Genomic DNA, 24,201 nt, shown 5'->3' on the forward strand with positions numbered 1-24,201 from the left:
TCACCCGGCGGCTTCCCCCAATCAGCGGCCACACAGAATCTGCGTCATCAGCAGGAGGACGAGGACACTGCAGGTTTTACCGGTCATCGCGGATTTGGTTTCGCCTGCCTCAGGCAGGCGAAACCAGACCCCCAGAAACAGACTTGTTTTTGTGCGAAAACGGGTCTGTTTCTACCAAAAACACACAGGTTTCACTGAACCTGTGTGCTTTCAGGAGAAAAGGCATTGTTTTACAGGAGATCAATCTGGATAGCCTGTAAAAAAAAAAAAAAAATGGTGAAAAATCGCGAAAAACATACGTTTTTCGCACCTGATGTTTTATCGGGGCTAATAGGATATCCCCCTATGGGAGGAATGTAATAGGGTGTGAGAATTAAGACGTGAGAGATTTTGTGAGAGTTCTCCTGGTTTTTTAAAGTGGCAATCATTTACATGGGAAAATCAACCTGGTTTTGCTATGTAAATGATTGCCACTTTAAAAAACCAGGAGAACTCCTTCAAAATCTCTCCCTTCTTGATTCTCATACCCTATTACATTGCTCCCCTATGTCTCTCTTATTGTTACTGTAGAAAATGCACAACTATCATTCTTTGGATCGAAAGTTCTATTCTTGGAATAAAATGCTTAATATTTTTAATATGATATTTGTACCTGTGTTAACTTGCTGGACTCTGTAATTTACCTTTGCACCTTTCTGTAGGGAACATCCTCCATTTCCCTGCAAATGGCATGTCTCCCCTTGAGCCCTGTTGCCTGCATTGATCAGTGCCCCAAAGTAATGTTGCCTCCATAAAGTGCAGTGGCCTCACTAAGGGGTGCAGGCTGCACCGAGTGACGCCTTCTGAGGGAGCAACACCAAAACAGCAGAGCTTCTCTGCTATTTTGGTGTCACTCCCTCGGATGGTGTCACTAAGCAGCCACACTGTGTGTGGAAGACCGTGAAGAGTCTGGGGGCTGCCCACCAGCTGCTGGAGCGCTAAGTAAGCCCACAGTGTGACAAAAACTTGTCATGAGACAGTCACGCCCCTAAAACATCATACATCGGGGGGTGTAGCTTCACATACACTAGGCCACTCCCCTGTCATGCACGCGAGTAGTGCCAGTATCACAAGGGGTCTTTGGTAAATAAAACACCATAAAAGTATCATTTTTGTGGGTAACGTATAAAAAAATTACATGTATTGATATTAACCATCAACGGCGAAGGTTAATATTGGAATTTGCACAGTAGAACTTTGTTTGTTTTATAATGCTGACTGACCCATAATTCTTATTTTTTTATCTCCTTCTATATACTGTATAGATTTATATGCTGTAGATGAGCCTTTCACTTACCTTAGAATTGTACAGTACCATTTAATATTTTGAATGGACCATGTCTGGCCTACATGTTCCCATATGCTTTCTAGTAATGGGTCTCTTGATATTCACCAGGAGGAAATCAATTCTCGTTGCACGGATGTTGCTTCCGAGTTAAGTGTCAGGAGCTATTCAATTACTTGTGCTGTAATCCACATTAACTAGTGCCTCAGGGCTAGTCGTGTTGTGCGGTAACAGCATGACGCCTGGCACTTAACCCTGAGAGAGATTTTACTGCGATTAAGCCCTGTCATTAGTTGCATTAAGGTGAATCTCCTTACAGCCCAGCCTGGTATACAAATCTATTTTTCGAAAACTAATTTTACAGTAGACTCTCATTGCGATCCGAACAGCTGACAACCTGCACTAGTCTTTACCATCAGCCAAGGCCAATGTTCCCGCTCTGGCAACAGCAGGCACCTCATCTTGTCTATATTCTGTCTGGGTTCAGTATTAGCTGCCGATGGACAGGATGCCAGCGTTCAGTATACCAACAGCGTCATCCCGTCCGTCAGAATCCCGACAGCCCACCATTAAGTCCTCTAACCCTCACCTTTTCCCTACCCTAACCCTCCCTTCCCCGCTGCATAAACTAGAGATGAGCGGGTTCGGTTTCTCTGAATCCGAACCCGCCAGAACTTCATGTTTTTTTTCACGGGTCCGAGCGACTCGGATCTTCCCGCCTTGCTCGGTTAACCCGAGCGCGCCCGAACGTCATCATGACGCTGTCGGATTCTCGCGAGGCTCGGATTCTATCGCGAGACTCGGATTCTATATAAGGAGCCGCGCGTCGCCGCCATTTTCACACGTGCATTGAGATTGATAGGGAGAGGACGTGGCTGGCGTCCTCTCCGTTTAGAATAGATTAGAGAGACACTTGATTTACTAATTTTGGGGAGCATTAGGAGTACTCAGTACAGTGCAGAGTTTTGCTGATAGTGACCAGTGACCACCAGTTTTATTTATAATCCGTTCTCTGCCTGAAAAAAGCGATACACAGCACACAGTGACTCAGTCACATACCATATCTGTGTGCACTGCTCAGGCTCAGGCCAGTGTGCTGCATCATCTATTATCTATATATAAATAATATTATATATATCTGTCTGACTGCTCAGCTCACACAGCTTATAATTGTGGGGGAGACTGGGGAGCACTACTGCAGTGCCAGTTATAGGTTATAGCAGGAGCCAGGAGTACATAATATATTATATAGTGAGTGACCACCAGACACACAGTGCAGTTTATTTAATATATCCGTTCTCTGCCTGAAAAAAGCGATACACACAGTGACTCAGTCAGTCACATACCATATCTGTGTGCACTGCTCAGGCTCAGGCCAGTGTGCTGCATCATCTATATATATTATATATCTGTCTGACTGCTCAGCTCACACAGCTTATAATTGTGGGGGAGACTGGGGAGCACTACTGCAGTGCCAGTTATAGGTTATAGCAGGAGCCAGGAGTACATAATATTATATTAAAATTAAACAGTGCACACTTTTGCTGCAGGAGTGCCACTGCCAGTGTGACTAGTGACCAGTGACCTGACCACCAGTATATATAATATTAGTAGTATACTATCTCTTTATCAACCAGTCTATATTAGCAGCAGACACAGTACAGTGCGGTAGTTCACGGCTGTGGCTACCTCTGTGTCGGCACTCGGCAGCCCGTCCATAATTGTATATACCACCTAACCGTGGTTTTTTTTTCTTTCTTTATACATACATACTAGTTACGAGTATACTATCTCTTTATCAACCAGTCTATATATTAGCAGCAGACACAGTACAGTGCGGTAGTTCACGGCTGTGGCTACCTCTGTGTCGGCACTCGGCAGCCCGTCCATAATTGTATATACCACCTAACCGTGGTTTTTTTTTCTTTCTTTATACATACATACTAGTTACGAGTATACTATCTCTTTATCAACCAGTCTATATATTAGCAGCAGACACAGTACAGTGCGGTAGTTCACGGCTGTGGCTACCTCTGTGTCGGCACTCGGCAGCCCGTCCATAATTGTATATACCACCTAACCGTGGTTTTTTTTTCTTTCTTTATACATACATACTAGTTACGAGTATACTATCTCTTTATCAACCAGTCTATATATTAGCAGCAGACACAGTACAGTGCGGTAGTTCACGGCTGTGGCTACCTCTGTGTCGGCACTCGGCAGCCCGTCCATAATTGTATATACCACCTAACCGTGGTTTTTTTTTCTTTCTTTATACATACATACTAGTTACGAGTATACTATCTCTTTATCAACCAGTCTATATATTAGCAGCAGACACAGTACAGTGCGGTAGTTCACGGCTGTGGCTACCTCTGTGTCGGCACTCGGCAGCCCGTCCATAATTGTATATACCACCTAACCGTGGTTTTTTTTTCTTTCTTTATACATACATACTAGTTACGAGTATACTATCTCTTTATCAACCAGTCTATATTAGCAGCAGACACAGTACAGTGCGGTAGTTCACGGCTGTGGCTACCTCTGTGTCGGCACTCGGCAGCCCGTCCATAATTGTATATACCACCTAACCGTGTTTTTTTTTTTTCTTTCTTTATACATACATACTAGTTACGAGTATACTATCTCTTTATCAACCAGTCTATATATTAGCAGCAGACACAGTACAGTGCGGTAGTTCACGGCTGTGGCTACCTCTGTGTCGGCACTCGGCAGCCCGTCCATAATTGTATATACCACCTAACCGTGGTTTTTTTTTCTTTCTTTATACATACATACTAGTTACGAGTATACTATCTCTTTATCAACCAGTCTATATATTAGCAGCAGACACAGTAGAGTGCGGTAGTTCACGGCTGTGGCTACCTCTGTGTCGGCACTCGGCAGCCCGTCCATAATTGTATATACCACCTAACCGTGGGTTTTTTTTCTTTCTTTATACATACATACTAGTTACGAGTATACTATCTCTTTATCAACCAGTCTATATATTAGCAGCAGACACAGTACAGTGCGGTAGTTCACGGCTGTGGCTACCTCTGTGTCGGCACTCGGCAGCCCGTCCATAATTGTATATACCACCTAACCGTGGTTTTTTTTCTTTCTTTATACATACATACTAGTTACGAGTATACTATCTCTTTATCAACCAGTCTATATTAGCAGCAGACACAGTACAGTGCGGTAGTTCACGGCTGTGGCTACCTCTGTGTCGGCACTCGGCAGCCCGTCCATAATTGTATATACCACCTAACCGTGTTTTTTTTTTCTTTCTTTATACATACATACTAGTTACGAGTATACTATCTCTTTATCAACCAGTCTATATATTAGCAGCAGACACAGTACAGTGCGGTAGTTCACGGCTGTGGCTACCTCTGTGTCGGCACTCGGCAGCCCGTCCATAATTGTATATACCACCTAACCGTGGTTTTTTTTTCTTTCTTTATACATACATACTAGTTACGAGTATACTATCTCTTTATCAACCAGTCTATATATTAGCAGCAGACACAGTACAATGCGGTAGTTCACGGCTGTGGCTACCTCTGTGTCGGCACTCGGCAGCCCGTCCATAATTGTATATACCACCTAACCGTGGTTTTTTTTTCTTTCTTTATACATACATACTAGTTACGAGTATACTATCTCTTTATCAACCAGTCTATATTAGCAGCAGACACAGTACAGTGCGGTAGTTCACGGCTGTGGCTACCTCTGTGTCGGCACTCGGCAGCCCGTCCATAATTGTATATACCACCTAACCGTGGTTTTTTTTTCTTTCTTTATACATACATACTAGTTACGAGTATACTATCTCTTTATCAACCAGTCTATATTAGCAGCAGACACAGTACAGTGCGGTAGTTCACGGCTGTGGCTACCTCTGTGTCGGCACTCGGCAGCCCGTCCATAATTGTATATACCACCTAACCGTGGTTTTTTTTTCTTTCTTTATACATACATACTAGTTACGAGTATACTATCTCTTTATCAACCATTCTATATATTAGCAGCAGACACAGTACAGTGCGGTAGTTCACGGCTGTGGCTACCTCTGTGTCGGCACTCGGCAGCCCGTCCATAATTGTATATACCACCTAACCGTGGTTTTTTTTTTCTTTCTTTATACATACATACTAGTTACGAGTATACTATCTCTTTATCAACCAGTCTATATATTAGCAGCAGACACAGTACAGTGCGGTAGTTCACGGCTGTGGCTACCTCTGTGTCGGCACTCGGCAGCCCGTCCATAATTGTATATACCACCTAACCGTGGTTTTTTTTTCTTTCTTTATACATACATACTAGTTACGAGTATACTATCTCTTTATCAACCAGTCTATATATTAGCAGCAGACACAGTACAGTGCGGTAGTTCACGGCTGTGGCTACCTCTGTGTCGGCACTCGGCAGCCCGTCCATAATTGTATATACCACCTAACCGTGGTTTTTTTTTCTTTCTTTATACATACATACTAGTTACGAGTATACTATCTCTTTATCAACCAGTCTATATATTAGCAGCAGACACAGTACAGTGCGGTAGTTCACGGCTGTGGCTACCTCTGTGTCGGCACTCGGCAGCCCGTCCATAATTGTATATACCACCTAACCGTGGTTTTTTTTTCTTTCTTTATACATACATACTAGTTACGAGTATACTATCTCTTTATCAACCAGTCTATATATTAGCAGCAGACACAGTACAGTGCGGTAGTTCACGGCTGTGGCTACCTCTGTGTCGGCACTCGGCAGCCCGTCCATAATTGTATATACCACCTAACCGTGGTTTTTTTTTCTTTCTTTATACATACATACTAGTTACGAGTATACTATCTCTTTATCAACCAGTCTATATATTAGCAGCAGACACAGTACAGTGCGGTAGTTCACGGCTGTGGCTACCTCTGTGTCGGCACTCGGCAGCCCGTCCATAATTGTATATACCACCTAACCGTGGTTTTTTTTTTCTTTCTTTATACATACATACTAGTTACGAGTATACTATCTCTTTATCAACCAGTCTATATTAGCAGCAGACACAGTACAGTGCGGTAGTTCACGGCTGTGGCTACCTCTGTGTCGGCACTCGGCAGCCCGTCCATAATTGTATATACCACCTAACCGTGTTTTTTTTTTCTTTCTTTATACATACATACTAGTTACGAGTATACTATCTCTTTATCAACCAGTCTATATATTAGCAGCAGACACAGTACAGTGCGGTAGTTCACGGCTGTGGCTACCTCTGTGTCGGCACTCGGCAGCCCGTCCATAATTGTATATACCACCTAACCGTGGTTTTTTTTTCTTTCTTTATACATACATACTAGTTACGAGTATACTATCTCTTTATCAACCAGTCTATATATTAGCAGCAGACACAGTACAGTGCGGTAGTTCACGGCTGTGGCTACCTCTGTGTCGGCACTCGGCAGCCCGTCCATAATTGTATATACCACCTAACCGTGGGTTTTTTTTTCTTTCTTTATACATACATACTAGTTACGAGTATACTATCTCTTTATCAACCAGTCTATATATTAGCAGCAGACACAGTACAGTGCGGTAGTTCACGGCTGTGGCTACCTCTGTGTCGGCACTCGGCAGCCCGTCCATAATTGTATATACCACCTAACCGTGGTTTTTTTTTCTTTCTTTATACATACATACTAGTTACGAGTATACTATCTCTTTATCAACCAGTCTATATTAGCAGCAGACACAGTACAGTGCGGTAGTTCACGGCTGTGGCTACCTCTGTGTCGGCACTCGGCAGCCCGTCCATAATTGTATATACCACCTAACCGTGTTTTTTTTTTCTTTCTTTATACATACATACTAGTTACGAGTATACTATCTCTTTATCAACCAGTCTATATATTAGCAGCAGACACAGTACAGTGCGGTAGTTCACGGCTGTGGCTACCTCTGTGTCGGCACTCGGCAGCCCGTCCATAATTGTATATACCACCTAACCGTGGTTTTTTTTTCTTTCTTTATACATACATACTAGTTACGAGTATACTATCTCTTTATCAACCAGTCTATATATTAGCAGCAGACACAGTACAGTGCGGTAGTTCACGGCTGTGGCTACCTCTGTGTCGGCACTCGGCAGCCCGTCCATAATTGTATATACCACCTAACCGTGGTTTTTTTTTCTTTCTTTATACATACATACTAGTTACGAGTATACTATCTCTTTATCAACCAGTCTATATTAGCAGCAGACACAGTACAGTGCGGTAGTTCACGGCTGTGGCTACCTCTGTGTCGGCACTCGGCAGCCCGTCCATAATTGTATATACCACCTAACCGTGGTTTTTTTTTCTTTCTTTATACATACATACTAGTTACGAGTATACTATCTCTTTATCAACCAGTCTATATTAGCAGCAGACACAGTACAGTGCGGTAGTTCACGGCTGTGGCTACCTCTGTGTCGGCACTCGGCAGCCCGTCCATAATTGTATATACCACCTAACCGTGGTTTTTTTTTCTTTCTTTATACATACATACTAGTTACGAGTATACTATCTCTTTATCAACCATTCTATATATTAGCAGCAGACACAGTACAGTGCGGTAGTTCACGGCTGTGGCTACCTCTGTGTCGGCACTCGGCAGCCCGTCCATAATTGTATATACCACCTAACCGTGGGTTTTTTTTCTTTCTTTATACATACATACTAGTTACGAGTATACTATCTCTTTATCAACCAGTCTATATATTAGCAGCAGACACAGTACAGTGCGGTAGTTCACGGCTGTGGCTACCTCTGTGTCGGCACTCGGCAGCCCGTCCATAATTGTATATACCACCTAACCGTGGTTTTTTTTTCTTTCTTTATACATACATACTAGTTACGAGTATACTATCTCTTTATCAACCAGTCTATATTAGCAGCAGACACAGTACAGTGCGGTAGTTCACGGCTGTGGCTACCTCTGTGTCGGCACTCGGCAGCCCGTCCATAATTGTATATACCACCTAACCGTGTTTTTTTTTTCTTTCTTTATACATACATACTAGTTACGAGTATACTATCTCTTTATCAACCAGTCTATATATTAGCAGCAGACACAGTACAGTGCGGTAGTTCACGGCTGTGGCTACCTCTGTGTCGGCACTCGGCAGCCCGTCCATAATTGTATATACCACCTAACCGTGTTTTTTTTTTCTTTCTTTATACATACATACTAGTTACGAGTATACTATCTCTTTATCAACCAGTCTATATATTAGCAGCAGACACAGTACAGTGCGGTAGTTCACGGCTGTGGCTACCTCTGTGTCGGCACTCGGCAGCCCGTCCATAATTGTATATACCACCTAACCGTGGTTTTTTTTTCTTTCTTTATACATACATACTAGTTACGAGTATACTATCTCTTTATCAACCAGTCTATATATTAGCAGCAGACACAGTACAGTGCGGTAGTTCACGGCTGTGGCTACCTCTGTGTCGGCACTCGGCAGCCCGTCCATAATTGTATATACCACCTAACCGTGGTTTTTTTTTCTTTCTTTATACATACATACTAGTTACGAGTATACTATCTCTTTATCAACCAGTCTATATTAGCAGCAGACACAGTACAGTGCGGTAGTTCACGGCTGTGGCTACCTCTGTGTCGGCACTCGGCAGCCCGTCCATAATTGTATATACCACCTAACCGTGGTTTTTTTTTCTTTCTTTATACATACATACTAGTTACGAGTATACTATCTCTTTATCAACCAGTCTATATTAGCAGCAGACACAGTACAGTGCGGTAGTTCACGGCTGTGGCTACCTCTGTGTCGGCACTCGGCAGCCCGTCCATAATTGTATATACCACCTAACCGTGGTTTTTTTTTCTTTCTTTATACATACATACTAGTTACGAGTATACTATCTCTTTATCAACCATTCTATATATTAGCAGCAGACACAGTACAGTGCGGTAGTTCACGGCTGTGGCTACCTCTGTGTCGGCACTCGGCAGCCCGTCCATAATTGTATATACCACCTAACCGTGGTTTTTTTTTCTTTCTTTATACATACATACTAGTTACGAGTATACTATCTCTTTATCAACCAGTCTATATATTAGCAGCAGACACAGTACAGTGCGGTAGTTCACGGCTGTGGCTACCTCTGTGTCGGCACTCGGCAGCCCGTCCATAATTGTATATACCACCTAACCGTGGTTTTTTTTTCTTTCTTTATACATACATACTAGTTACGAGTATACTATCTCTTTATCAACCAGTCTATATATTAGCAGCAGACACAGTACAGTGCGGTAGTTCACGGCTGTGGCTACCTCTGTGTCGGCACTCGGCAGCCCGTCCATAATTGTATATACCACCTAACCGTGGTTTTTTTTTCTTTCTTTATACATACATACTAGTTACGAGTATACTATCTCTTTATCAACCAGTCTATATATTAGCAGCAGACACAGTACAGTGCGGTAGTTCACGGCTGTGGCTACCTCTGTGTCGGCACTCGGCAGCCCGTCCATAATTGTATATACCACCTAACCGTGGTTTTTTTTTCTTTCTTTATACATACATACTAGTTACGAGTATACTATCTCTTTATCAACCAGTCTATATATTAGCAGCAGACACAGTACAGTGCGGTAGTTCACGGCTGTGGCTACCTCTGTGTCGGCACTCGGCAGCCCGTCCATAATTGTATATACCACCTAACCGTGGTTTTTTTTTCTTTCTTTATACATACATACTAGTTACGAGTATACTATCTCTTTATCAACCAGTCTATATATTAGCAGCAGACACAGTACAGTGCGGTAGTTCACGGCTGTGGCTACCTCTGTGTCGGCACTCGGCAGCCCGTCCATAATTGTATACTAGTATCCAATCCATCCATCTCCATTGTTTACCTGAGGTGCCTTTTAGTTGTGCCTATTAAAATATGGAGAACAAAAATGTTGAGGTTCCAAAATTAGGGAAAGATCAAGATCCACTTCCACCTCGTGCTGAAGCTGCTGCCACTAGTCATGGCCGAGACGATGAAATGCCAGCAACGTCGTCTGCCAAGGCCGATGCCCAATGTCATAGTACAGAGCATGTCAAATCCAAAACACCAAATATCAGTAAAAAAAGGACTCCAAAACCTAAAATAAAATTGTCGGAGGAGAAGCGTAAACTTGCCAATATGCCATTTACCACACGGAGTGGCAAGGAACGGCTGAGGCCCTGGCCTATGTTCATGGCTAGTGGTTCAGCTTCACATGAGGATGGAAGCACTCAGCCTCTCGCTAGAAAAATGAAAAGACTCAAGCTGGCAAAAGCAGCACAGCAAAGAACTGTGCATTCTTCGAAATCCCAAATCCACAAGGAGAGTCCAATTGTGTCGGTTGCGATGCCTGACCTTCCCAACACTGGACGTGAAGAGCATGCGCCTTCCACCATTTGCACGCCCCCTGCAAGTGCTGGAAGGAGCACCCGCAGTCCAGTTCCTGATAGTCAGATTGAAGATGTCAGTGTTGAAGTACACCAGGATGAGGAGGATATGGGTGTTGCTGGCGCTGGGGAGGAAATTGACCAGGAGGATTCTGATGGTGAGGTGGTTTGTTTAAGTCAGGCACCCGGGGAGACACCTGTTGTCCGTGGGAGGAATATGGCCGTTGACATGCCAGGTGAAAATACCAAAAAAATCAGCTCTTCGGTGTGGAGGTATTTCACCAGAAATGCGGACAACAGGTGTCAAGCCGTGTGTTCCCTTTGTCAAGCTGTAATAAGTAGGGGTAAGGACGTTAACCACCTCGGAACATCCTCCCTTATACGTCACCTGCAGCGCATTCATAATAAGTCAGTGACAAGTTCAAAAACTTTGGGTGACAGCGGAAGCAGTCCACTGACCAGTAAATCCCTTCCTCTTGTAACCAAGCTCACGCAAACCACCCCACCAACTCCCTCAGTGTCAATTTCCTCCTTCCCCAGGAATGCCAATAGTCCTGCAGGCCATGTCACTTGCAATTCTGACGAGTCCTCTCCTGCCTGGGATTCCTCCGATGCATCCTTGCGTGTAACGCCTACTGCTGCTGGCGCTGCTGTTGTTGCCGCTGGGAGTCGATGGTCATCCCAGAGGGGAAGTCGTAAGCCCACTTGTACTACTTCCAGTAAGCAATTGACTGTTCAACAGTCCTTTGCGAGGAAGATGAAATATCACAGCAGTCATCCTACTGCAAAGCGGATAACTGAGTCCTTGACAACTATGTTGGTGTTAGACGTGCGTCCGGTATCCGCCGTTAGTTCACAGGGAACTAGACAATTTATTGAGGCAGTGTGCCCCTGTTACCAAATACCATCTAGGTTCCACTTCTCTAGGCAGGCGATACCGAGAATGTACACGGACGTCAGAAAAAGACTCACCAGTGTCCTAAAAAATGCAGTTGTACCCAATGTCCACTTAACCACGGACATGTGGACAAGTGGAGCAGGGCAGGGTCAGGACTATATGACTGTGACAGCCCACTGGGTAGATGTATGGACTCCCGCCGCAAGAACAGCAGCGGCGGCACCAGTAGCAGCATCTCGCAAACGCCAACTCTTTCCTAGGCAGGCTACGCTTTGTATCACCGCTTTCCAGAATACGCACACAACTGAAAACCTCTTACGGCAACTGAGGAAGATCATCGCGGAATGGCTTACCCCAATTGGACTCTCCTGTGGATTTGTGGCATCGGACAACGCCAGCAATATTGTGTGTGCATTAAATATGGGCAAATTCCAGCACGTCCCATGTTTTGCACATACCTTGAATTTGGTGGTGCAGAATTTTTTAAAAAACGACAGGGGCGTGCAAGAGATGCTGTCGGTGGCCAGAAAAATTGCGGGACACTTTCGGCGTACAGGCACCACGTACAGAAGACTGGAGCACCACCAAAAACTACTGAACCTGCCCTGCCATCATCTGAAGCAAGAAGTGGTAACGAGGTGGAATTCAACCCTCTATATGCTTCAGAGGTTGGAGGAGCAGCAAAAGGCCATTCAAGCCTATACAATTGAGCACGATATAGTAGGTGGAATGCACCTGTCTCAAGTGCAGTGGAGAATGATTTCAACGTTGTGCAAGGTTCTGATGCCCTTTGAACTTGCCACACGTGAAGTCAGTTCAGACACTGCCAGCCTGAGTCAGGTCATTCCCCTCATCAGGCTTTTGCAGAAGAAGCTGGAGGCATTGAAGAAGGAGCTAAAAGGGAGCGATTCCGCTAGGCATGTGGGACTTGTGGATGCAGCCCTTAATTCGCTTAACAAGGATTCACGGGTGGTCAATCTGTTGAAATCAGAGCACTACATTTTGGCCACCGTGCTCGATCCTAGATTTAAAGCCTACCTTGGATCTCTTTCCGGCAGACACAGGTCTGCTGGGGTTGAAAGACCTGCTGGTGACAAAATTGTCAAGTCAAGCGGAACGCGACCTGTCAACATCTCCTCCTTCACATTCTCCCGCAACTGGGGGTGCGAGGAAAAGGCTCAGAATTCCGAGCCCACCCGCTGGCGGTGATGCAGGGCAGTCTGGAGCGACTGCTGATGCTGACATCTGGTCCGGACTGAAGGACCTGACAACGATTACGGACATGTCGTCTACTGTCACTGCATATGATTCTCTCAACATTGATAGAATGGTGGAGGATTATATGAGTGACCGCATTCAAGTAGGCACGTCACACAGTCCGTACTTATACTGGCAGGAAAAAGAGGCAATTTGGAGGCCCTTGCACAAACTGGCTTTATTCTACCTAAGTTGCCCTCCCACAAGTGTGTACTCCGAAAGAGTGTTTAGTGCCGCCGCTCACCTTGTCAGCAATCGGCGTACGAGGTTACATCCAGAAAATGTGGAGAAGATGATGTTCATTAAAATGAATTATAATCAATTCCTCCGCGGAGACATTGACCAGCAGCAATTGCCTCCACAAAGTACACAGGGAGCTGAGATGGTGGATTCCAGTGGGGACGAATTGATAATCTGTGAGGAGGGGGATGTACACGGTGATATATCGGAGGGTGAAGATGAGGTGGACATCTTGCCTCTGTAGAGCCAGTTTGTGCAAGGAGAGATTAATTGCTTCTTTTTTGGGGGGGGGGTCCAAACCAACCCGTCATATCAGTCACAGTCGTGTGGCAGACCCTGTCACTGAAATGATGGGTTGGTTAAAGTGTGCATGTCCTGTTTTGTTTATACAACATAAGGGTGGGTGGGAGGGCCCAAGGACAATTCCATCTTGCACCTCTTTTTTCTTTTCTTTTTCTTTGCATCATGTGCTGATTGGGGAGGGTTTTTTGGAAGGGACATCCTGCGTGACACTGCAGTGCCACTCCTAGATGGGCCCGGTGTTTGTGTCGGCCACTAGGGTCGCTAATCTTACTCACACAGTCAGCTACCTCATTGCGCCTCTTTTTTTCTTTGCGTCATGTGCTGTTTGGGGAGGGTTTTTTGGAAGGGACATCCTGCGTGACACTGCAGTGCCACTCCTAGATGGGCCCGGTGTTTGTGTCGGCCACTAGGGTCGCTAATCTTACTCACACAGCTACCTCATTGCGCCTCTTTTTTTCTTTGCGTCATGTGCTGTTTGGGGAGGGTTTTTTGGAAGGGACATCCTGCGTGACACTGCAGTGCCACTCCTAGATGGGCCCGGTGTTTGTGTCGGCCACTAGGGTCGCTAATCTTACTCACACAGCTACCTCATTGCGCCTCTTTTTTTCTTTGCGTCATGTGCTGTTTGGGGAGGGTTTTTTGGAAGGGACATCCTGCGTGACACTGCAGTGCCACTCCTAGATGGGCCCGGTGTTTGTGTCGGCCACTAGGGTCGCTAATCTTAATCACACAGCGACCTCGGTGCAAATTTTAGGACTAAAAATAATATTGTGAGGTGTGAGGTATTCAGAATAGACTGAAAATGAGTGTAAATTATGGTTTTTGAGGTTAATAATACTTTGGGATCAAAATGACCCCCAAATTCTATGATTTAAGCTGTTTTTTAGTGTTTTTTGAAAAAAACACCCGAATCCAAAACACACCCGAATCCGACAAAAAAAATTCGGTGAGGTTTTGCCAAAACGCGTTCGAACCCAAAACACGGCCGCGGAACCGAACCCAAAACCAAAACACAAAACCCGAAAAATTTCAGGCGCTCATCTCTAGCATAAACCTAACCCTCCCCACTGGGTGCTTAACCCTAACTTCTCCTTCTATGTGCCCAACACTGACCTTCCGTCCCTGGTCCCTAACCTTCCCGTGGCTGCACTTTAACCCTTACCCCCCTTCTGCTGCCTAAACCTAAACCCCCCCACCCACTCACACACGGCAGGATGGCAGCACGTCCCGCTGTCCAAACGTTCGGGATGCCGGTTGTCGGTATTTTGATGCTGGCATTCCGTCCGGTGTCGGTATATCGACACTGGATTTGTGTCCTCCCCCCTCAGGATCCCGGCATCTGTATATAGACCGCTGGGATCCTGTTCGTAAGAAAGGTAACTGCTTCCTTGTTGTCTGATGTGACCCCTGTGCTCTCACTCCCTTGTTCACTGTCTGTTGCCAGACACACGGGGAGGGGGGGGGGGGGGGGGGGGGGCAGAAACAGACTGGGGATTGGCATCAGATACCTTTTTTACTTTACTACCTACCAACACACTTTTGGGTACATAAATCTGATCACTATTCCCGCTTAGGAGTGTTACTGAAAAACCTTTGGGCAATTGATGGTGAAAAATTTTATTTTCAATGACCCCTCTATAAAATTTAAGTATGAACCAGATTTTATCATTATCTGATAGTCTTATATTTGATATTTCTATTGTGCACTGTATGGTGGGATATTTCGACTGTGTGTGTGTGGGGGGGTTATGAAAAAGATTTACACCAAGGTAATCGTGACAAGACATTATTGTATACATGGGACTTTCTCATCAATATGGATGTTGTATGAGATTCTGATATAAGTTATACTGTATGTGCAGGTGAGATTATAGTGAACACTCATGTTGTGAGGTATATAGTTCATATATTTTTGTAGGCTATTTTGTATATCGTATATAAGCGTCAGCCTGCCCAGGTATCTCGCCCCTGGGCAGTGCCCTGACCCAGCATGGGCCTCCCACCCAGCCACAAGACAGACAAGGACCAGAAGCTGCTTCTGAAGAGATTGGGGTTATGCCATGAAGAAGATATGGACCTGGGTAGTGATTGTAGGTATCTGATGGAGGACAGGCACTGCAGACTGCATATCAGGTAGAATGCTGTAGGATAGAGGCAGGGGCCAGGGCCATTATCTGAGGGAAATAGGAACCAGGAGCAGTATCTGAACAGGAGGACAGATACCATAACCTGGTGATAAGCTTAGGAAAATATAGAGCAGGCACTATTGCCTGCAGATAAAGTTGCAACTCCGCTGTATGCTTTAGTACATCATCTCATCACAGTGAGTAACATTGCTATCTAGAATAATTAAAAATGTTTATTTCTCTGACGTCCTAAGTGGATGCTGGGACTCCGTAAGGACCATGGGGAATAGTGGCTCCGCAGGAGACTGGGCACAACTAAAAGAAAGCTTTTGGTCTAACTGGTGTGCACTGGCTCCTCCCCCTATGACCCTCCTCCAGACCTCAGTTAGAATCTTGTGCCCGGCTGAGCTGGATGCACACTAGGGGCTCTCCTGAGCTCCTAGAAAAGAAAGTTTATTTCTCTGACGTCCTAGTGGATGCTGGGGACTCCGTAAGGACCATGGGGAATAGACGGGCTCCGCAGGAGACTGGGCACTCTATAGAAAGATTTAGGACTATCTGGTGTGCACTGGCTCCTCCCCCTATGACCCTCCTCCAAGCCTCAGTTAGATTTCTGTGCCCGGCTGAGCTGGATGCACACTAGGGGCTCTCCTGAGCTCCTAGAAGAAAGTATAGTTTAGGTTTTTTATTTTCAGTGAGACCTGCTGGCAACAGGCTCACTGCAACGAGGGACTAAGGGGAGAAGAAGCGAACCTACCTAAGTGGTGGTAGCTTGGGCTTCTTAGGCTACTGGACACCATTAGCTCCAAAGGGATCGAACACAGGACCCGACCTCGTCGTCCGTTCCCGGAGCCGAGGCGCCGTCCCCCTTACAGAGCCAGAAACAAGAAGGTGGTATGGAAAATCGGCGGCTGAAGACTTCGGTCTTCTCCAAGGTAGCGCACAGCACTGCAGCTGTGCGCCATTGCTCCTCATGCACACCACACACTGCGGTCACTGATGGGTGCAGGACGCTGGGGGGGGGCGCCCTGAGCAGCAATAGTAACACCTTGGCTGGCAAAACTAACACTATATAGCCCCAGAGGCTATATAGGTGTATATTAACCCCTGCCAGAAACGATAAAATAGCGGGAGAAAGCCAGCCGAAAAAGGGGCGGAGCCAACTCCCTCAGCACACTGGCGCCATTTTTCCCTCACAGCTTCGCTGAAAGGAAGCTCCCTGGCTCTCCCCTGCAGTCCTGCACTACAGAAAGGGTAAAAAAGAGAGGGGGGGGCACAATTTAGGCGCAATATATATATATTATAGGCAGCTATAGGGGAAAACACTCTGTATAGTGATATCCCTGTGTTATATGGCGCCCTGGTGTGTGCTGGCATACTCTCCCTCTGTCTCCCCAAAGGGCTTTGTGGGGTCCTGTCCTCTGTAAGAGCATTCCCTGTGTGTCTGCTGTGTGTCGGTACTGCTGTGTCGACATGTATGATGAGGATAATGATGTGGAGGCGGAGCAAATGCCTGTGAATGTGATGTCACCCCCTGCGGGGTCGACACCAGTGTGGATGGACTTATGGAAGGAATTACGTGACAGTGTCAGCTCCTTACATAAAAGGTTTGACGACATAGGACAGCCGGCAACTCAGCTTGTGCCTGTCCAAGCGTCTCAAATGTCATCAGGGGCTATAAAACGCCCGCTACCTCAGATGACAGATACAGACGTCGACGCGGATACCGACTCCAGTGTCGACGATGATGAGACGAGTGTACCCTCCAATAGATCCACCCGTTATATGATTGAGGCTATGAAAAATGTATTACACATTTCTGATGATACCCCAGGTACCACAAAAAAGGGTTTATGTTTGGTGAGAAATAACTACCAGTAGTTTCTCTATCGTCCTAGTGGATGCTGGGGTTCCTGAAAGGACCATGGGGAATAGCGGCTCCGCAGGAGACAGGGCACAAAAAAGTAAAGCTTTAGGATCAGGTGGTGTGCACTGGCTCCTCCCCCTATGACCCTCCTCCAAGCCAGTTAGATTTTTGTGCCCGGCCGAGAAGGGTGCAATCTAGGTGGCTCTCCTAAAGAGCTGCTTAGGAAAGTTTAGCTTAGGTTTTTTATTTTACAGTGAGTCCTGCTGGCAACAGGATCACTGCAACGAGGGACTTAGGGGAGAAGAAGTGAACTCACCTGCGTGCAGGATGGATTGGCTTCTTGGCTACTGGACATCAGCTCCAGAGGGACGATCACAGGTACAGCCTGGATGGTCACCGGAGCCTTGCCGCCGGCCCCCTTGCAGATGCTGAAGTAAGAAGAGGTCCAGAATCGGCGGCAGAAGACTCCTCAGTCTTCTAAAGGTAGCGCACAGCACTGCAGCTGTGCGCCATTTTCCTCTCAGCACACTTCACACGGCAGTCACTGAGGGTGCAGGGCGCTGGGAGGGGGGCGCCCTGGGAGGCAAATGAATACCTATTTTGGCTAAAAATACCTCACATATAGCCTCCGGAGGCTATATGGAGATATTTAACCCCTGCCAGAATCCGTTAAGAGCGGGAGACGAGGCCGCCGAAAAAGGGGCGGGGCCTATCTCCTCAGCACACAGCGCCATTTTCCCTCACAGAAAGGCTGGAGGGAAGGCTCCCAGGCTCTCCCCTGCACTGCACTACAGAAACAGGGTTAAAACAGAGAGGGGGGGCACTAATTTGGCGATATGCTTATATATATATTAAGATGCTATAAGGGAAAACACTTATATAAGGTTGTCCCTATATAATTATAGCGTTTTTGGTGTGTGCTGGCAAACTCTCCCTCTGTCTCTCCAAAGGGCTAGTGGGTCCTGTCCTCTATCAGAGCATTCCCTGTGTGTGTGCTGTGTGTCGGTACGTGTGTGTCGACAGGTAGGAGGACGATGTTGGTGAGGAGGCGGAGCAATTGCCTGTAATGGTGATGTCACTCTCTAGGGAGTCGACACCGGAATGGATGGCTTATTTAGGAAATTACGTGATAATGTCAACACGCTGCAAGGTCGGTTGACGACATGAGACGGCCGACAAACAATTAGTACGGTCCAGACGTCTCAAAAACACCGTCAAGGGTTTTAAAACGCCCGTTTACTTTAGTCGGTCGACACAGACACAGACAGGGACACTGAATCCAGTGTCGACGGTGAATAAACAAACGTATTCCTTATTAGGGCCACACGTTAAAGGCAATGAAGGAGGTGTTACGTATTTCTGATACTACAAGTACCACAAAAGAGGGTATTATGTGGGATGTGAAAAAACTACCATAGTTTTTCCTGAATCAGATAAATTAAATAAAGTGTGTGATGATGCGTGGGTTCCCCCCGATAGAAAATTATGGGCGGTATACCCTTTCCCGCCAGAAGTTAGGGCGCGTTGGGAAACACCCCTTAAGGTGGATAAGGCGCTCACACGCTTATCAAAACAAGTGGCGGTACCGTCTATAGATAGGGCCGTCCTCAAGGACCAGCTGACAAGGCTGGAAAATATAATAAAAAGTATATACACACATACTGGTGTTATACTGCGGCCAGCGATCGCCTCAGCCTGGATGTGCAGAGCTAGGGTGGCTTGGTCGGATTCCCTGACTAAAAATATTGATACCCTTGACAGGGACAGTATTTTATTGACTATAGAGCATTTCTATATATGCGAGATGCACAGAGGGATATTTGCACTCTGGCATCATGAATAAACGCGATGTCCATAACTGCCAGAAGATGTTATGGACACGACAGTGGTCAGGTGATGCAGATTCCAAACGGCACAGTATGGCCGTATAAAGGAAGAGGACTTGTTTGGGGTCGGTCCATCGGACCTGGTGGTCACGGCAACTGCTGGAAAATCCACCGTTTTTTACCCTAAGTCACATCTCTGCAGAAAAAGACACCGTCTTTTCAGCCTCAGTCCTCTCGTCCCTATAAGATCATATCTGCCCAGGGATAGAGGAAAGGGAAGAAGACTGCAGCAGGCAGCCTATTCCCAGGAACAGAAGCGTTTCACCGCGTCTGACAAGTTCTCAGCATGGCGCTGAGACCGTACAGGACCCCTGGATCCTACAAGTAGTATCCCGGGGGTACAGATGGGAATGTCGAGACGTTTCCCCTTCGCAGGCTCCTGAAGTCTGCTTTACCAAGTCTCCCTCCGACAAGGAGGTAGTATGGGAAAAAATTCACAAGCTGTATTCCCAGCAGGTGACAATTAAATTACCCCTCCTACTACAGAAAAGGGGTATTATTCCACACTATATTGTGGTACTGAAGCCAGAAGGCTAGGTGAGACTTATTCTAAAAAAATTTTTTTGAACACTTACAAAGGTTCAAATTAAGATGAAGTCACTCAGAGCAGTGATAACGAACCAGGAAGAAGGGGACTATATAGTGTCCCGGGACATCAGGGATGCTTACCTCTATGTCCCAAATTTGCCCTTCTCACTAAGGGTACCTCAGGTTCGTGGTGCAGAACTGTCACTATCAGTTTCAGACGCTGCCGTTTGGATTGTCCACGGCACCCCGGGGTCTTTACCAAGGTAATGGCCGAATTGATGATTCTTCTTCGAAGAAAAGGCGTCTAAATTATCCCTTACTTGGACGATCTCCTGATAGGGGCATAGTCCAGGGAACAGTTGGAGGTCGGAGTAGCACTATCTCGGATACTGCTACAATCAGCACGGGTGGATTCTAAATATTCCAAAATCGCAGCTGATCCCGACGACACGTCTGCTGTGCCTAGGGATGATTCTGGACACAGTCCAGAAAAAGGTGTTTCTCCCGGAAGAGAAAGCCAGGGAGTTATCCGAGCAAGTCAGGAACCTCCTAAAAACAGTGCATCATTGCACAAGGGTCCTGGTAAAAATGGTGGCTTCCTACGAAGCAATTCCATTCGGCAGATTTCACGTAAGAACTTTTCAGTGGGATCTGCTGGACAAATGGTCCGGATCGCATCTTCAGATGCATCAGCGGATAACCCAATATCCAAGGACAAGGGTGTCTCTCCTGTGGTGGTTATAGAGTGCTCATCTTCTAGAGGGCCGCAGATTCGGCATTCAGGATTGGATGCTGGTAACCACGGAGCCCAGCCTGAGAGGCTGGGGAGCAGTCACACAAGGAAAAAATTTCCAGTTAGTGTGATCAAGTATGGAGACTTTTCTCCACATAAATATACTGGAGCTAAGGGTAAATTTATAATCCTCTAAGCTTAGCAAGACCTCTGCTTCAAGGTCAGCCGGTATTGATCCAGTGGGAAAAACATCACGGCAGTCGCCCACGTAAACAGACAGGGCGACACAAGAAGCAGGAGGGCAATGGCAGAAACTGCAAGGACTTTTCGCTGGGCGGAAAATCATGTGATAACACTGTCAGCAGTTTTTCATCCCGGGAATGGAAACTGGGAAGCAGACTTCCTCAGCACGACCTCCACCCGGGAGAGTGGAAACTTCATTGAGAAGTTTTTTCCACATGATTGTAAACCGTTGGGAAATACCAAAGGTGGACATGATGGCGTCCCGTCTGAACAAAAAACGGGACAGGTATTGCGCCAGGTCAAGAGACCCTCAGGCAATAGATGTGGACGTTCTGGTAACACCGTGGGTGTACCAGTCGGTGTATGTGTTCCCTCCTCTGCTTCTCATACCTAAGGTGCTGAGAATTATAAGACGTAGAGGAGTAAGAACTATACTCATGGCTCCGGATTGGCCAAGGAGGACTTGGTACCCGGAACTTCAAGAGATGCTTACAGAGGTCTTATGGCCTCTGCCGCTAAGAAGGGACTTGCTTCAGCAAGTACCATGTCTGTTCCAAGACTTACCGCAGCTGCGTTTGTCGGCATGGAGATGGAAAGCCGGATCCTAAGGGAAAAAAGGCATTCCGGAAGAGGTCATTCCTACCCTGGTCAAAGCCAGAAAGGAGGTGACCGCACAACATTATCACCACGTGTGGCGAAAATATGTTGCGTGGTGTGAGGCCAGGAAGGCCCCACAAAGAAATTTCAACTCGGTCGTTTCCTGCATTTCCTGCAAACAGGAGTGTCTATGGGCCTCAAATTGGGGTCCATTAAGGTTCAAATTCGGCCCTGTAAATTTTCTTCCAGAAAGAATTGGCTTCAGTTCCTGAAGTCCAGAAGTTTGTCAAGGGAGTATTGCATATACAAAACCCTTTTTTGTGCCTCCAGTGGCACTGTGGGATCTCAACGTAGTTCTGGGATTCCTCAAATCACATTGGTTTAAAACCAGTCAAATATGTGGATTTGAAGCATCTCACATAAAAAGTGACCATGCTCTTGGCCCTGGCCTGGACCAGGCGAGTGTCAAATTGGTGGTTTTTTCTCAAAAAAAAAAAAAAAAGCCCATATCTGTTTGTCCATTCGGACAGGGCAGAGCTGCGGACTCGTCCCCAGTTCTCTCCCTAAGGTGGTGTCAGTGTTTCACCTGAACCAGCTTATTGTGGTGCCTTGCACCTACTAGGGACTTGGAGGACTCCAAGTTGCTAGAAGTTGTCAGGGCCCTGAAAATATGTTCCAGGACAGCTGGAGTCAGAAAATCTGACTCGCTGTTTATACTGTATGCACCCAACAAGTTGGGTGCGCCTGCTTCTAAGCAGTCGATTGCTCGTTGGATTTGTAACACAATTCAACTTGCACATTCTGAGGCAGGCCTGCCACAGTCTAAATCGGTTAAGGCCCATTCCACAAGGAAGGTGGGCTCATCTTGGGCGGCTGCCCGAGAGGTCTCGGCATTACAACTCTGCCGAGCAGCTACGTGGTCAGGGGAGAACACGTTTGTAAATTTCTACAAATTTGATATCCTGGCAAAAGAGGACCTGGAGTTCTCTCATTCGGTGCTGCAGAGTCATCCGCACTCTCCCGCCCGTTTGGGAGCTTTGGTATAATCCCCATGGTCCTTTCAGGAACCCCAGCATCCACTAGGACGATAGAGAAAATAAGAATTTACTTACCGATAATTCTATTTCTCGGAGTCCGTAGTGGATGCTGGGCGCCCATCCCAAGTGCGGATTATCTGCAATACTTGTACATAGTTACAAAAATCGGGTTATTATTGTTGTGAGCCATCTTTTCAGAGGCTCCGCTGTTATCATACTGTTAACTGGGTTTAGATCACAAGTTGTACGGTGTGATTGGTGTGGCTGGTATGAGTCTTACCCGGGATTCAAAATTCCTCCCTTATTGTGTACGCTCGTCCGGGCACAGTACCTAACTGGCTTGGAGGAGGGTCATAGGGGGAGGAGCCAGTGCACACCACCTGATCCTAAAGCTTTACTTTTTTGTGCCCTGTCTCCTGCGCAGCCGCTATTCCCCATGGTCCTTTCAGGAACCCCAGCATCCACTACGGACTCCGAGAAATAGAATTATCGGTAAGTAAATTCTTATTTTTTCCTGCATCTGACGAATTAAATGAGTTGTGTGAGGAAGCGTGGACTTCCCCAGATGAGAAATTTATCATTTCTAAACGGTTAATGGCTGCGTACCCTTTCCCGCCAGAGGATAGGTCACGCTGGGAAACACCCCCTAGGGTAGATAAAGCGCTGACACGCTTATCAAAGAAGGTGCCACTACCGTCTCCGGATACGGCCGCCCTAAAAGAACCTGCTGATAGAAAGCAGGAAAGTACCCTAAAAGCTATATACACACACACTGGCATTATATTGAGACCCGCTATTGCATCAGCTTGGATGTGCAGTGCTGCAGCTGCGTGGTCAGACTCCCTGTCGGAAAACATTGATACCATGGATAGGGACAATATTTTGCTAACGATTGACCATATAAAAGACGCGGTCTTATACATGCGTGATGCACAGAGGGATATTTGCCGGCTGGCATCAAAAATAAGCGCTATGTCCATTGCCGCCAGACGGGGGTTATGGACTAGGCAATGGTCAGGTGATGCCGACTCCAAGCGGCACATGGAAGTTTTACCCTATAAAGGGGTGGAACTTTTTGGGGAAGGTCTTTCAGACCTCGTTTCCACAGCTACTGCTGGGAAATCGACTTTTTTGCCACAGGCTACCCCACAGCAAAAGAAAGCACCGTATTATCAGGTACAGTCCTTTCGGCCCCAGAAAACTAAGCGGGCTAGAGGCTCATCCTTTCTGCCGAGGGGCAGAGGAAGGGGGAAAAAGCTGCAGCACACAGCTAGTTCCCAAGAGCAGAAGTCCTCCCCTGCGTCCGGTAAGTCCACAGCATGACGCTGGGGCTGCTCAGGCGGAATCGTGAACGGCGGGGGCACGTCTCAGGTTTTTCAGCACACAGTGGGCTCTTTCACAAGTGGATCCCTGGGTCCTTCAAGTAGTATCTCAGGGGTACAGGCTGGAATTCGAGACGTCTCCCCCCCCCCCCCCCCCGCCGTTTCCTAAAATCTGCCTTGCCGGCAACTCCCTCTGCCAGGGAGGCAGTGTTGGTGGCTATTCAAAAACTGTATTCACAGAAAGTGATTGTCAAGGTACCCCTCCTTCAGCAAGGAAAGGGTTACTACTCCACAATGTTTGTGGTACCGAAACCGGACGGTTCGGTGAGACCCATCTTAAATTTAAAAGCCTTGAACACTTATATCAAAAGGTTCAAGTTCCAGATGGAATC

The 24,201-nt window shown here is 46.5% G+C and overlaps 1 protein-coding gene across 4 annotated transcripts in view; it reads left to right on the forward strand.

The window, feature by feature from the left end:
- Positions 1-24,201, forward strand: part of SH3D19 (SH3 domain containing 19) — a 238,035-nt gene that overhangs the window by 79,962 nt on the left and 133,872 nt on the right. The window lies entirely within an intron of this gene.

The sequence above is a fragment of the Pseudophryne corroboree genome, chromosome 1 (assembly GCF_028390025.1).
Source record: "Pseudophryne corroboree isolate aPseCor3 chromosome 1, aPseCor3.hap2, whole genome shotgun sequence".
NCBI classification, from domain to species: Eukaryota; Metazoa; Chordata; class Amphibia; order Anura; family Myobatrachidae; genus Pseudophryne; species Pseudophryne corroboree.